General features: G+C 54.3%; 1 pseudogene; it reads right to left on the reverse strand.

Moving 5' to 3' along the window:
• LOC135306131 (zinc finger protein 208-like) overlaps nt 1-16,535 on the reverse strand; it is a 378,562-nt pseudogene that overhangs the window by 108,310 nt on the left and 253,717 nt on the right.

Here is a 16,535-nt window from a genome sequence, read left to right on the forward strand (position 1 = left end):
ATCCACATCAGCCCAGGCCGGGCTGGGCAGTGGCCGCTCAGTTCCATGGACTGGACGCGGCTCTGGACGCTTCCCTCGGAGCGTCTGCAGGGAGGGAACACTGGGGCTGTCACCGCTGGGGTGTCACACACAGGGGAACACTGGGGCTGTCACTGCTGGGGTGTCACACACAGGGGAACGCTGGGGCTGTCACTGCTGGGGTGTCACACACAGGGGAACGCTGGGGCTGTCACTGCTGGGGTGTCACACACAGGGGAACGCTGGGGCTGTCACCGCTGGGGTGTCACACACAGGGGAACGCTGGGGCTGTCATCGCTGGAGTGTCACAGACAGGGGAACACTGGGGCTGTCACCGCTGGGGTGTCACACACAGGGGAACGCTGGGGCTGTCACCGCTGGGGTGTCACACACAGGGGAACGCTGGGGCTGTCACCGCTGGGGTGTCACAGACAGGGGAACACTGGGGCTGTCACCGCTGGGGTGTCACAGACAGGGGAACGCTGGGGCTGTCACTGCTGGGGTGTCACACACAGGGGAACGCTGGGGCTGTCACCGCTGGGGTGTCACACACAGGGGAACGCTGGGGCTGTCACCGCTGGGGTGTCACACACACGGGAACGCTGGGGCTCTCACCGCTGGGGTGTCGCACACAGGGGAACGCTGGGGCTGTCACTGCTGGGGTGTCACAGACAGGGGAACATTGGGGCTGCTCTGCTCCTGCCTTGTCCCCAACAGCTCTGCCAGCGCCTGGAGGGGACACAAAAGCTGAGCCAAAGGGTGAGAATTGCAGAAGGGGCTGAGCTGGCAGAGACCCATTGGCATCACTGAGTCACAGAATGAGAGAATAACAGAATTACTGGGTTGGAAGAGACCTTCAAGGTCATCTAGTCCAACCCAGCCCTAACAGCACCTCAACTAAACCACGGCACCGAGTGCCACATCCTGCCTTTTTTAAACTCATCCAAAGATGGTGGTTCTACCACCTCCCAGGGCGAACCAATCCAATTCTTTATCACCCTTTCTGCAAAAAAACTTTTTCCTAATATCCAACCTCTATTTCTCTTGGTGCAGCTTAAGACTATGTGCTCTGGTTCTGTCAGTAGTTTCCTGGAGTAAGAGATCGACTCCCACCTGACTACAACCACATTTCAGGAAGCTGTAGAGAGAGATAAGGTCAACTCTGAGTCTCCTTTTATCCAGTCTAAACAACCCCAGCTCCCTCAGTCATTCCTCACAGGATTTGTGTTCCAAGACCCTCACCAACCTTGTTGCCCTTCTCTGGACATGCTCCAGGTCCTCAATGTCCTGCCTAAATTTGGGGCCCCAGAACTGGACACAGCACTCAAGTTACAGTGCCAGTACACAGGAAGAATGCCAAGTACACCAGCACCAAGTGCAGGGGAAGAATGACCTCCCTGCTCCTGCTGGCCACACCATTCCTGAACCAGGCCAGGAGCCATTGGCCTTCTTGGCCACCAGGGCACACTGCTGGCTCATGTCCAGCCGGCTGTCGAGCAGGACCCCCAGGTCCCTTTCTGCCTGGCCACTGTTCAGCCACACCATCTCCAGCCTCTGGCATTGCAGGGGGTTATTGTGACCAAAATGCAGGACTTGAGATGTGGAGTTATTAAACTTCATCTGATTGGACTCTGCCCATTCATCCAACCACTCCAAATCTGCCTGCAGAGCCCTCCTATCTTCCAGCAGATGGACACACACTCCCAGCTCAGTGTCATCTGCAGATTTACTAATGAAAGACACAATCCCCTCATCCATGTCATCAATAAAAATATTGAACAGAGCTGGCCCCAGCACAGAGCCCTGAGGGACAGCACTGGTGCCTGGCTGCCAGCTGGATGCAGCAGCGCTCACCAGCACTCTCTGGGCCGGCCATGCAGCCAGTTCTGAACCCAGCCCAGAGTGCTCCTCTCCCAGCCCTGGGCTGCAGCTTTTCCAGGAGTGTGCTGTGGGAGACAGTGCCAAAGGCCTTGTTGGAGTCCAAATAGACACATTCACAACCTTTCCTGCATCCACCAGGAGGGTCACCTGGTCATAAAAGGAGACCAGGTTGGTCAAACACCACCTACCCCTCCTGAACCCCTGCTGGCTGGGTCTGATACCCTGGCCATGCTGGAAGTGCTGGGTGATGACACTCAGTATAAACTGTTCCATTTCCTCACTGGGTACTGAGGTCAGGTTGACTGGCCTATAATTACCAGGATCCTCCTTCCCACTCTTCTTGTGAATGGGTGTCACATTGGGCAGCTTCCAGTCATCTGGAACCTCCCCAGTGAGCCAGGACTGCTGGTAAATGATGGAGAGTGGCTTGGCAAGCTCATCTGCCAGCTCCCTCATCACCCTGGGGTGGATCCCATCTGGTTCCATGGATTATGAACATCCAAGCAGCTCAGCAGTTCTCTGACTGCCTTCTCTTGGATAATGGGGGGACCATTCTGTTCCCTGGCACCATCTACCAACCCAAGAGGACAGTTCTCCTGGGGACAAGCTGTCTTCCACCAAAGACTGAGGCAAAGACTGTGTTAAGCACTTCTGCCCTCTCCTCATCTGCAGTTACTAAGTTCTCTTCCTCATCCAGTATAGAACAGAGGTTGGTCTTACCCTTCCTTTTATCATTAATATACTTGTAAAAACATTTTTTATTATCCTTTACAGAAGTCGCTATTTTAAATTCAAAATGAGCTTTGGCCTCCCTGATTTTTTTCCTATATGCTCTAGAACCCCTCTTAAATATTTCCTGAGAGACCTGACCCTCCTTCCAAAGATGATTCATCCTCTTTTTATTCTTAAGGTCCTCCAAAACCTCCCTCCCCATCCCGGCTGGGCGATTGCCTCGTCGCCTCATCTTTCAGCCCACAGGGACAGTCTGTTCCTGTGCCCTCAAGATCTCTGTTTTGAAACACATCCACTTTTCCTGAACCCCCTTGCATTTAAGGGCTGCTTCCCAAGGAACTCTTTGACTAAGCCTCCTAAGTAGGCCAAAGTCTGCCCTCTGAAAGTCTAGTACAAATGTCTTATTAATGTTCCTCCTGACTTCACCAAATATCATGAATTTCATGATCTCGTGATCACTCTGCCCCAAGTGGCCTCGCCCATCTCTATTTGCAAACAACAAGATTTAACATAGAACCTCCCCTGGTGGGCTTACCCATCAGCGGAAACAAAAAGTTGTCCTCCACACACTCTAAAAATTTCCTGGACTGCCTTTTGTCAGCTCTATTTAGTTCTAAATCAATGTCCATCAAGTTGAAATTGCTTACAAGAACAAGGGCTGATGATCCAGAAACATTCTCTGGCTGCTTATAGAATAATTTTTCCACCACTTTTTCCTGGTTGGTTGGATGATAACAGACTCCCAGTAGCATGTCAGCCTTGTTGGCCTTCCCCCAATTCTCACCCATAGCATTCAACTCCATCATCATTCGTTTCAATAGCTATGGTGTCCAAAGCCCTCCCTAATATAAAGGGCCACCCCTCCACCTCTTCTCCCTTTCCCGTCTCTCCTGAAGAGCTTGTAGCCATCCAGTGCAGCGCTCCAGCCATGTGAATCATCCCACCACGTTTCTGTGATGGCAATTACACCACAGCTCTGCTGCTGGACCATGGCCTCCAGCTCTTCCTGTTTGTTACCCATGCTGCGTGCACTGGCATCCATGCACCTCAGCTGGGCTGCTGATTTCACCCCAAACTCAGGCTTACCACCCTTGGGCCTGCTTCCAGAGAGCCCAACAGCATCCCCTTCCCCCTTCAGACTTAGTTTAAAGCTCTCTCCACAAGTTCTACCAGTTCACGAGCTAAAATTCTTCTGCCCTTAACAGAGAGATGGAGCCCATCAGGTTCCAGCATGCCAGGTGCATTAAAAGTTGCCCCGTGATCAAAAATCCAAAATTCTGCCAATGACGCCAACCCTTGAGCCACTTATTGATAATGTGAGCTTTCCTATTCCTTTCACCATTTTCTCAGCCACCAAAGGGACTGAGGAAAAGACTACCTGTGCCCCTGTCCTATCAACCCCTTGTCCCAGTGCCCTAAAGTCGCTTTTAATTGCCCTGACACTCCTCATTTCAATCTCATCACTGCCAGCCTGGAGTATCAGCAGTGGCTAATAATCAGAGAGCTGAATCAGCCCAGGCAGTCTCTCAGTGATATCCTGTACCCGGGCCCCAGGGAGGCAGCAGACTTCTCTGTGGGGTGGGTCTGGTTGACATATGGGGCCCTCTGTTCCCCTCAGGAGGGAGTCACCCACCATGATTATCCTTCCTTTTGATGTTACAGGTGGGAATCCTTCTCAGACATGAATCATAATTGGGAGGCTCACTGGGCAGAAAATTTTCTTCTAAATCATGTGGCTGACTCTCCAGATCCAGGGGCTCATACCTGTGCTGAAGTGGCACCTGGCTTGGGAGTGGGGGTCAGGAGGAATTTTTATTATTACCTACTCAAGTAGATATCTACTCCCACTCCCCTTCATCTACCAGGTGTCCTTCTATTGTCTGAGAGTAAGAGGTATAAAAGACTGTGGGAAACAAGGAGAGCACTGCTGCACTGCCAGATCTCATGGAACCAAGGATTCATTGTGACACTGCAGGGCCTTGCGGGACCATGGCACCATTGTGACACTGTGGGGCCCAAGGAGCCAAGGGACTCTGTGAAACCAAGGGGTTCCCTGGAACCAAAGGGATATTGTGACACTCATTTAATCATGGAGACCAGTGAGACACTCTGGGGCCTTATGGAAGCATGGTGACACAAAGCTGGCTCGGAGTGCTGATCACCTGGAGGGTAGGAGGTCTCTGCACAGGGCCCTGGACAGGCTGGATCCAGGGGCCAAATCCAACAAGGTGAGATTTAACAAGTCCAAGTGCCGGGTCCTGCACTTTGGCCACAACAACCCCTGCAGCACTACAGGCTGGGGACAGAGTGGCTGGACAGCAGCCAGGCACAAAGGGACCTGCAGGGACTGATGGACAGCAGGCTGGACATGAGGCAGCAGTGTGCCCAGGTGGCCAAGAAGGCCAGTGGCTCCTGGCCTGGATCAGGAATGGTGTGGCCAGCAGGAGCAGGGCAGTGATTCTTCCCCTGTGCTCAGCACTGGTGAGGCAGCACCTCAAGTGCTGTGTCCAGTTCTGGGCCCCCCAATTTATGAAGGACATGGAGGGGCTGGAGCATGTCCAGAGAAGGGCAACAAGGCTGGTGAGGGGTCTTGAACACATGTCCTCTGAGGAGTGCCAGAGGGATCTGCTGAGATATTTTATCCAGGAGAAGAGGAGGCTCAGAGGAGACAAGGCACTGTCAGGGCACAGGTTGGACTTGATGATGTCCAAGGTCTTTTCCAACCTTGCTGATTCTGGGATTCTCTGAAACCACCCTTCGAGCAGCTACAGGATGAGCCCTGGGCCTCCTCTTCAGAAGCTCCAGCAGCCCAGGTGCCTCAGCTTCTCCTGCCAGCCCCAAAGCCCATCCTGTCAGTCCTGCAGAGCCTCTGCAGCTCCTCCTCATTGCCCAGAACAGGGAGCCCCACAGGCAGACACAGCAGCCCAGATGTGCCCCCCTGGCCTGGGGTGCCTCTGGCAAGGGAGCAGCACCAGGCACTGCAGGAGCCTGCAGACAATTCCTGCAGCACTTGGAGGATGATCCTGCTCCCCAGGGGATGGTGCCAAGTCAGGAACTGCAATGGGGAGTGGGGCCAGAGAGGAAAGGGCAAACAGGGATGGGCTGTTTGCAGGGCAGGGAACAGCAGTGGACAATAGGAAGAAATCTAGACCAAGGAAGAGTAAAGAACGCAAAGGTGAAGCCAAGGAAATGCTGAGGGCAGTTTTATGGTGGCTGCCAGGCAGCCCTGGCTCTGTGGAACAGTATCTGCAGTGGCACAGGAAACTCCCAGCTGATGGGAACAAACTTTCTGGCTGACTGCAGAGGCCAGGACAAAGCTGAGTGGTTTCCCTGGTGTCCCCCAGCCCTTGCTGGCCCCAGGGGCTGATGGCATTTGTGCTCCCTCAGGTTCATGTCCCCACAGCAGCAGCATGGAGGTGCTCCCGCCTGCTCTGTGCAATGCAAACAGGGGCTCCTGAGCCAGTGCTGCCGTGTCTGTGCCTGCAAGGATGCAGCACCTGTGTGAGCTGGGGGAGAGGCCAGGGCTGCAGAGGGGGGATGTTTTTGGCAGCTCCATGAGGACGCTCGGGGACGCTGCCCTGGGCTGTGCAGCGCACTGGGGATGGATCAGCCCCTGCTCTGCTGCTCCTTCCCGACTCCCCCAGGGCCCTTGCAGAGCCCCAGCCATGCTGTTTGACCCCAGCCTGCCCATGGCCAGCCTGGGACTGCTCACCCTGGGGCTTTTCTGTGCTGAGCATTGGCCTGGCCGTGTTCTTGAGAGAGCCTGGGCAAGGAGCCTGCAGCCCCCAGGGCCTGGCCTGAGGCGTCAGCGCTGCCCCAGCAGTGCCCATGGCCTGTCCCTGCTGCAGCCCTGGCACTGCCACCCCCAGGACTGTGCCTGGCCCCGAGAGCACTCAGGCCCTGCAGCAACACCAGGGCCACCAGGGCAGCGGGGCAGGGCCATGGCAGCAGCACTGGCAACACCAAGTGCTGCTGCTGCTGCTGGGCACAGCTGCTGGGCCAGCACTGATCTGCCCCAGCTCTGCACACAGACATTGCTGCTGCAGCTCCAGAGAAGGCAACAAAAGGGCATCTCTGCAGAAAACTTTGCTGGGAGATCCTTTCATTCCTTTAAAGCCACTGAGAAAACACCCCCTCAGTGACACAGTCTGCGGCCACGGTGAATGTGTAGAGAAACTAAATGAGAAATGGCACAAAAAATGACCCTACTTTGTAGACAATATGAAAAAACTAAAACAAAGGGAAAAAAAATGAAACACAACCAAACCAACAAGAAGTATCAAAGACAACCTTTATTACAAAAGATTTGCCAAAATTGATGAGCAGTTTAATGTTTCTGAAAGCATCCAGTCATCAGTCTCCACACTGCAGCCTTGAGCTCTTGGTTCCTCAGGCTGTAGATGAGGGGGTTCAGGGCTGGAGTCACAACTGAGTACAGAACTGACAGGGCCAGATCCAGGGACGGAGAGCACACGGAGGGGGGTTTCAGGTAGGCAAACATGACTCTGCTGATGAAGAGGGAGAGCACGGCCAGGTGAGGGAGGCAGAGGGAAAAGGCTTTGTGCTGTCCCTGCTCAGAGGGGATCCTCAGCACAGCCCTGAAGATCTGCACATAGGAGAAAACAATGAACACAAAACAGCCAAATACCAAACAGGCACTAACAGCAATGAGCCCAAGTTCCCTGAAGTAGTATTTGGAGGAGGAGAGTTTGAGAATCTAGGGGATTTCACAGAAGAACTGGCCCAGGGCATTGCCATGGCACAGGGGCAGAGAAAATGTATTGGCTGTGTGCAGCAATGAATAGAGAAAGGCACTGGCCCAGGCAGCTGCTGCCATGTGGGCACAAGCTCTGCTGCCCAGGAGGGTCCCGTAGTGCAGGGGTTTGCAGATGGACACGTAGCGGTCATAGCACATGATGGTCAGGAGGAAATACTCTGCTGAGATGAAGAACACAAAAAAAAAAAACCTGTGCAGCACATCCTGTGTAGGAGATGGTCGTGGTGTCCCAGATAAAATTGTGCATGGCTTTGGGGACAGTGGTGCAAATGGAGCCCAGGTCGCTGAGGGCCAGGTTGAGCAGGAAGAAGAACATGGGCGTGTGCAGGTGGTGGCCACAGGCTACGGCACTGATGATGAGGCCGTTGCCCAGGAGGGCAGCCAGGGAGATGCCCAGCAAGAGGCAGAAGTGCAGGAGCTGCAGCTGCCGCGTGTCTGCCAATGCCAGCAGGAGGAAGTGGCTGATGGAGCTGCTGTTGGACATTTGTTGTTCCTTGGCAAGGGGATCTGTAAGAAAAGTAATAATGGAATTGTTGAATTAGGAGAGGACTTTAAATATCCCAGCCCAGCCTGGGGGCACTTTCCCCCCACTGCCTGCCCAGGGCTCTGCTGCCTGGAGCTGTCCCTGCCAGCAGCTGCTTCCCTGTGCCCAGGGCTGGGCCCTGCCAGTGCTGCCAGAGCCCAGCCCAGCCCTGGGGGCTCAGCTCTGCCCTGCAGACCCCTCCCAGCTCTGGCACTGCCCAGGGGCAGCAGGTGGTGGCCGCAGGCTACGGCGCTGATGATGAGGCCGTTGCCCAGGAGGGCAGCCAGGGAGATGCCCAGCAAGAGGCAGAAGTGCAGGAGCTGCAGCTGCCGCGTGTCTGCCAATGCCAGCAGGAGGAAGTGCCTGATGGAGCTGCTGTTCACATTTCTTCACTCTGGGTATTATGAGCTATTCAAAGACAACAATTATAATCTGGACAAAGTACCTTGAGTCAATCCTCTGCTAATTTCTTACACAATCACTCAAAATTGCTTCTCTTTCTTTGGGGAAATTTCATTTACTTTTTTTTTTTAATTTAGGTTTGGCTGCTAAGTAACTACGTGTTTTCTGGAAGGGGCTGATGTCTTGTTCTTAGCACTGCTCTCAGCCTGAACACTGGGGAGCCCAGAGGGAAAACAGGGCTCCCTGTGCCCCAGAGCAGTCAAACCTGCTGGTCCCACACAGGTGTCCTTTGTTCATTTCACCTGCCTCTAGTACAGGATGGACAAATTTCAAAGTGTACTTAAAAATAAAGTGGCCTTTTTGAACACTCCAGTTTCAAAATCAATCTCTCCAAACCCTTCTCTCTTTCCCTGTGCAGCTGGACAGGGAGGGATGCCAAAGGTTGGTCTGTCTGTCTGCTGCCTGCAGTTGTGCCTATTCGGAGCTGTTTCTCTCTACCCGGGCCTTGTCCCTGCCAGTGCTGCCAGAGCCCAGCCCAGCCCTGGGGGCTCAGCTCTGCCCTGCAGACCCCTCCCAGCACAGGGCACTGCCCAGGGGCATCTCCCTGGCAGCAGGGCCCTAAGGACAGGGCAGACAAACAGAGAAGCCAAGGTGCTGCTGCTGCTGTCTGTAGGGAGAGGAGGCTGAGGAGGCAATTTCTGAGGGAGATCTGAGGCACATCTGCTGATGGCCAGGCTGACAGTGCAGGAGTCTCAGTGACACAGCCAAAGCTGACAGCCCCTTCCCTTTAGGAGAAAGCTGAGATCAGCCTTGGCCATGCAGCACCATCTCCACAGCAGGAGGAATCTGCCCTGATGGGGGTTGCTCCTGCCACCTCCAAATTCTCCCCTGCAGTGTCCATGGGGAGCTGCCAGGCAGGCTGAGAGCTGCCCCTGGCAGGTGGCACATCCCCTGGGCTGGCCAAGAGCCCTGAGGACTGCAGGACCTGCTCTGCAGGACAGCCCTGGCAGCCCTGGCTGCAGCCCCAGCTTCACCCCCTGCAGCCGTCCCTGGCAGCAGGAGCCGTCCTGCCCTGTCCCTCTGAGGGTGCCCAGGGCAGCCCTGCTCTGCAGCACATCCTCCTCCTCCTCCTGCTCCCCTGCCACAGAGAAATTGGGAGAGTCCTCCTGGCACATCCCCCAGGCTGTGGGGTTTGCTGGCTTCAGGAGATCCCTCCAGGAGCACAGGGGACATTGCCCTGCATCCACTGGCTCACCATGTGGAGGGCTGTGAAGATCTTTCCCCCAGTGAAGTTTCAGCTCAATGACTTCCTCAGCCTGTCTCTGCCTGCCTCCTGTCCCCTCAGTGCCTGCAGGCAGAGCCCTCAGCCCTGCTGGGCTGGGAGAGGAGCTGGTCCTGGGAAGAGCTGTTCCTTTAAAGCTCAGCAGCACAGACACAGAACAAAGACTTTAATGACCCTCTTGGGACTTGGGTGTTGTTTACATCAGACTCAGTCCCTGAGAGAGCCTTCCAAAGACTTCTCCAGAACTCAAAGTTAAATTTAAACTCCAAAGTTTCTTGAAGTTTTAATGGGTCCCACTGAGGGACACGACTGAGAAAGTGTCCCCAGGTTCCAGGTAGAGCCGAACATTGGAGGCAGTGATGACAGGTGGGGACAAGCAAGGCAAAGGTGTCTCTGGTGCTGAGCAAACCTGGATGTGTTTCAGGAATGCAAAGGGCCAAGGCCTGAGCCCCAGCCCCTGGCCAGGCAGATCCTGTTCCTCCCTCCTTGCTCAGGGCTCTTCCCGGGATGGACACTGGCATGTGGGGATGTGCAATGCCAAGGGCAGCACCATGGGGCGGCCCCTGCCAGGCTGCTGAGCAGGGACAAGCAGCCACCCTGTGATGTCACACAGCCCCTTGGATGTCACACAGCCACCTGTGATCTCATACAGCATCTTGTGATGTCACAGAGCACCCTATGATGTAACACAGCCACCTGTGATGTCACAGCCCACTCTGGGATGTCATACAGCACCCTTGTTTTGTCACAGAGCCAATTCTGGGATGTCACCCTGGAATGTCATGCAGCTGCATTGTGATGTCCCAGAAAACTCTGTGATGTCAGAAAGTTGCTTTGGGATGTCACAGTCTGTTCTGTGATGTCACAGTCTTCTCTAGGATGTTACACAGCCACCTAGTGATGTCACAAGCCACTCTCTGATGTCACAGAGCCACCAGCTGTTACGTCCGGATCTGCTCTATGGCCTCATGCCCTACTCCATGATGTCACAGACAGCTCTGTGATGTCACAACCCCCTCAGTGATGTCACAAAACCCTCTCTGTTATGTCATGCTGCCACTCTCTAATGTCACAGCACACACTTTGACCTCAATCTCCTCTATAATGTCATACAGCCATGCCATGATGTCACAGCCTGTTCTGTGATGTCACACAGTCTCCTCTATGATGCTGTAGCTGCTCAGTGACCTCACACAACAAAATCTGTGATGTCATAGCCCAACCTGTGACCTCACACAGCCCACTCTGTGCTGTCACACAGCCCCTTGCTGACATCACAGCTGCTCTGTGCCTCTAGGACACAGCCACAGAGGTGCCGCTGTGACACAGCCCCCTCTGGGACATCCCCCAGCCCCTGCCAGTGCTGAGCCCCTGTCAGCTCTGGCTGTGCCCTGCTGGTGTCCCTGAGCTGCCCTGGCAGTGCCCCAGCCCTGCTGGGCTGTTCACAGGAGCTGCTCCTGGCCAGAGCTGTCTCTCTGCAGCGCTGCCCTTGCCAGGAGCTGCCTCTGGGCCAGGAGCCCAGCCCAGCTCAGCAGCACAGACACAGCACAAGGACTTTAATCACCCTCTGGGGCTTTGGTGCTCTTTGCATCAGACTCTATCCCTCAGAGTGTGCTCAAAAACCTTCTCAAGAACTCAAAATCAGATTCAAAGTCCAAACTTTATTTAACTTTAAATGGGTCCCAGTGAGGGACATAACGCATGTGAATGTCTCCAGGTTCCAGGTAGAGCAGAACACTGGAGGCACTGATGAACTGATGACAACTGGGGACAAACAAGGCAAAGGTGTCTCTGATTCTGAGCAAACCTGGATGTGTTTCAGGAATGCAAAGGGCCAAGGCCTGAGCCCCAGCCCCTGGCCAGGCAGATCCTGTCCCTCCCTCATTGCTCAGGGCTCTTCCCAGGATGGGCACTGGCATGTGGGGATGTGCAATGCCAAGGGCAGCACCATGGGGCGGCCCCTGCCAGGCTGCTGAGCAGGGACAAGGAGGCAATGAGGCTCCAGGCCTGCAAGGGTCACTTATCTCCTGCTCCTGGCTCAGGCCCAGGGCCAGCAGCCATGGCCAAAGTGCTGCCCAAGTTGGCTCTGTCAGGGCCTTGCAGCTGCTGCCCATCCCTGTGCCCTGTGCAGCCCAGGCTGTCCTACGGTGTCCCTGCCCTGCGCCTCTGTCCCTGCAGGCTGTCGTCATCCCCCGGCTGCCCCACCTGGCTGGCCCCTTCCTTTGCTGACAGCTCTGCCTCCTGCCTGCCTCTGCCTGCCCACACAAAGCCTTGGGCTGCTCCAGGCTCCTTCTGCACCACAGCCCTGCCCTGGGGGAGGAAATTCCTTTCTCTTCATGTCTGGTCCTCCCCAGCTGCCCTTGTGTTGTGTTGCACTGCAGTAAGCAGCAAAACCACTCCCCCAGACCCCAGAGTCTCAGACCTCAGGCAGGCATCGATGACCAACAGGGAAAGGAAGGCAACAGGATGGGTCCTGGTTTAGCAAAGCCCAGGATCCTTTATTGTGCCAGGTACCGAGACAAGAAATGAAGGGGGAGAGGGGGTGGTGGCTTGTCATGGGTTTTATATGACAGGGTAGGGGTGGAGTTTAGGGTCGGGGTCCAATAGCAGAAGGAGCAGGGGACTGCAAAGGAGTGGATCGGGGAGGACCACCCATGGAAAAATGTGTGGCGGGGACTTCGCAGTAGAATTTGGACCAATGAGGTTACAGAAAAGGAAAAATGTTCTGTGGCCACTCCTTATTTGACCAGATGGGGTGGAGTGTCTTTTCCTGGGTTTGCAGAGGCGTGCCCCACAGGGTGGAGGGGCAGAATCCTCTTTAAATCACGCCCCTCACCCGATGCTGTCTGTCTGGGTAGAATGCCTGCTTCCTGGGGCCGGGGAACTCCACACCCTTGGTGCCATTATTTCTTTCTCTTGGTGTTTTATACAATGAAGAAAAACTCCAGCCTCTCTGAAACCACTCTTCAATCCCTTTTGGGCTACTCCTGTTCTGTCCTCATTCTCCACACCACTGAGCCAAGAGCCACCACCTACCTGCTGGTTATGTGATGAGGCGTCCAAACCCCATCTTGGGAGACTTTTGGTTACTTTCCAAGGTCTGTGAAAATGGAAAAATAGTGGTCAACATTATTTTGTTCCACATCTTGCAGTAAAAGAACAGGAGTCAATATCGCTCAACTGAATGAGAGTGGATTTACATTTCTTAGAAGGAAAAATATTTTACAATTATGACAGTGGCACAAAACTGCTAATGTTTTTCCAGAGAACTGGATTCCCCATCACAGGAATCACAGGAATTGTCCAAGAGCAGGAGCTTTGTGCAACCTGACCCAGCGAAACTCTCTCTTCCCCAAGGATGGAATTCCTGTTGTGTGGGTTCTCTGATATGCTGGGTGCCCTCACAACGCTTGTGGCCAGAATGTCTGCTGAGGGCAGCCAGGCTGCTGCAGGGGCAGTGACCTCTCAGCCATCACCATGGCAGCCCTGTTCCCTGGGCCTGGCTCTCCCCTCTCCTCTGCCCCTGCCTTGTCTCTGCTGGCATGAAGAGTTTTGTCATTCATATCTTGTGCCCAAGGTGCTGGGGCCAATGGCTTCCCAGGCAGGCTCCTGGAGCAGAAGTGGCTTTTCAGAGCCCAGGCAGAAATGAGCCCTGAGGCAGCAGCTCTGCAGTGCTGGCCACCAGGCCGGGCTGCCAAGGGAGGCTTCTGGCCATGGCCTGCAAGCAGCTGCTGCTGCCAAGGTGCCTTTGGTGCCTCAGGCTCTGCCTGGCACAGCTGCCAGCACGGCACTCTGCCCTTGTGCCCGAGCCCTTCCCTGTGCTGGGGCTGGCCTGGGGCTTTTCCTGCAGCGGGACCTGCCCTGCTCCTGGCACAGGAAAGGCAGTTCCTGCTGGAGCAGGAGGCTCTGCCTGCAATGGGCTCCAACAACTCCAGCAAGGCCCTGTTGACTTCAAAATTGCTTCCTGGAGCACTATATTCAAATAATTGTTATATTTCCCGTATTGTGGAGTAAATAACAGTTTTTTTAAAAATTTACTCCGTGGTGTAAATAAGGCATGTTATCTAATCATGATCAGAATCAATCAGAGCTGTATTTATATAAATATATCTGGTATTCCATTGTTAATCCTCTGGGACAAATTGAATTAAGGTTCAATACTACCTGTCCAATCTTTTACACCTTTGACAAAGTCTGGGCCTGGGATTCGATCCAGCCGCTCCCAGTCTCCTCTTTCAGAAGGAATTTTAGAAGTCTAGGGGTCCTGCAGGGGTTTGAGGATCCATGGTGGGTGTTGGGTGTCATTTCTCCACCTCATCACTCTGCAGGAGTTTCTCCAATAAAGAAATGAAGCTTTTGCCTGAAGCTCCCACTCTGCCCATGACAGGAACACCTGTGAGTGTCTGGGACATCCCGGCTCTTTGGCAGCCTGGGGACTCCTGGGATGTCACCATGGAGCCCCCATGAGTACCTGTGACAGATCGGTGCCTTTGCAGCCCAAGGTGCCCTGGGATGTCACCATGGAATGGCTGTGACAGCCTCTGAGCACAGGGCTCTTTACCATCCCCAGAAACCCCTGAGAGGTGTCCATGGAGCCCCTGTCTCTGCCTGTGACATTCCAGCTCTTGAACAGCCTGGAGACTCTTGGAAAGCCTCCATGGAACCCCTCTGAGGGCCTGTGACAAATCTGATCCTTAGCATGGCAACCAGGATTGGGACCAGCTGGGATGCTTGGTTTCCACAGGGTGGGGTTCAGGAATGGGATGCCCAGTTTTCAGGTCCCGCTAAAACCATGCTGACGATTGGTAGCCTCCTGCCTCCCATGGAAAGAACAAAAGGCAAAGATCCTGGGCTAGGATAGGAACAATTTATTGGGAACAGCAACAAGATCAGGAACAAACAGGAACAGCAACAATATTGATAACAAAAGGGATAAGAAAAATGGAAAACTACAACTCAGCTGACTGTCTCTTCCCAGACACAATTTCCTCCTGCCAAGAAAGGACACTCTTCTCCTCGTAGGAAGATAGAGAGACTCCCTTTCCTGCCCCTGGCAATGACTTGAGGTAGGAGTGAATGTAACCACACAGCCATGGCCAAACCCTCATGTTCATCAATCCCACATCATGCCATTGGCTGGGGCAGGAGAAGGGACAGGTGTCTTCCCAGTATGGATCACTGGGAACATGGATCACCAGAACTCTGACCAGCATGGGTCATCCAAAGGGGGATGACGCTGCAGCAGTGCATGAAGCTCTTCCTGCAGTTGGGGCATTTGCAGGGCTTCCCTTACTGGTGCCTCTGTTGGTGTCTGGTTAAATTAGAACTGTGGGTGAAGCTCTTCCCACACTTGGGACACTCGTAGGGCCTCTCCCCAGTGTGGATGCGCCAGTGGATGATGAGGGTGGATTTTTGCTTGAAGCCCTTCCCACAGTCATGGCAGCGGAAGGGCCTCTCCTCTGTGTGAATCTGCTCATGCAGGCAGAGATGTGAGCTGGTCTGAAACCTCTTCTGACAGGTGAGGCACTCGTAGGGCCTCTCCCCAGTGTGGATGCGCCGGTGGGTGAGGAGTTGAGAATTGCGCTTGAAGCCCTTCCCGCAATCAGGGCAGAGGAAGGGCCTCTCCCCTGTGTGGATGCGCCGGTGGGTGACAAGGTGGGAATTCTGCTTGAAGCCCTTCCCGCAGTCGGGGCAGCGGAAGGGCCTCTCATCGGTGTGAATCCTTTGGTGCCTGAGGAGATTGTAGCGGGTCTGAAACCTCTTCTGACACTCAGGACATTCATAGGGCCTCTCCCTGGTGTGGATGCGTTGGTGGGTCACAAGGGTGGATCTGTAGCTGAAGCCCTTCCCACATTCCCCACACTCGTAGGCCCATTCCCTGGTGTGGATCATCTGGTGTCTGATCAGGTGGCTGCTCCACCTGAAGCACTTCCCACACTCCAAGCACTTGTAGGGCTTCTCCCCATCATGAAGCTGCTCATGGATCACCAACTCTGATCCCTGGCTGAAGCTCTGTCCACCTTCCTGGCACAGGGTGGGTCTTTCCTCCGCACCTGGGCTGGATTTGGAACCCCTCCTCCTGCAGTATCTCAGGGAATTTTCTTCCCCACTGGATTCCTGTGCCATGGAGCCACTCAAAACAGCCTCTTCCACAAGGTTCTGCTCTGGAGATTTGTCGTTGTTGGTCTCCATCCTCAGTTCCTTGTCTGGGGAAGGCAGGACAAGGAGAGGATGGGATTTGCCTCCGTGCCAGAGGGAAGGGGAAGGAGATCCTCCCCGTGCATCGCTGGCAAGATGGCGTTGGAAGCAGGGTTGTCCTGCAGCCTTGGGCTGTGCTGTGCAGGGAGATGGAGCAGGAAAGAGAGGGAAATGAGCTGTGACTTCCTCCTCACCTACTTGGTAGTCCCAGGACATTTTCCTCTTCCTCGCAGCCTTCTCCTCCATCTGGCAGTGGTTTGGGGATGGGAAATTCTGTTTTGGGAGGAAAAGAAGAGATGAGTGCATTGAGTTTTGTACAGGTTTGAGGGCAAACCACGGGGAGAGTCTAAGCCAGAATTACAATATAATAAGAAAATTAAGATCAAGGCAATGATACAGAAACACTGCCTTAAATGGAAAGAGTCAGGATATAACGTGACACCCTGTTGGTCAGGGTGGTGGTAGCAGTCCCATTAAATGGTGACTGCAGTCTTGTTGCAGTGATAAACGTGATTCTGTCAAAGCAGTGATCCTGTAGAAGGGTCTGGTCTTCCTCGACAGTCGAGTGCTGGTGATGGAGCTCTTGTCCTCTGGGAATCCAGTAGCCAAGGTGCTCCTGGTGTTACAAGTTTCAGCTTATATCCAGGTAGGAATGCTTGGCTCCTCCCCCTGGGCGGAGCATCCCACAATGGGATGATGTCATTTTATCAGTCCTGCAGGGA

Source organism: Passer domesticus, chromosome 8 (genome assembly GCF_036417665.1).
Source record: "Passer domesticus isolate bPasDom1 chromosome 8, bPasDom1.hap1, whole genome shotgun sequence".
Classification (NCBI taxonomy): domain Eukaryota; kingdom Metazoa; phylum Chordata; class Aves; order Passeriformes; family Passeridae; genus Passer; species Passer domesticus.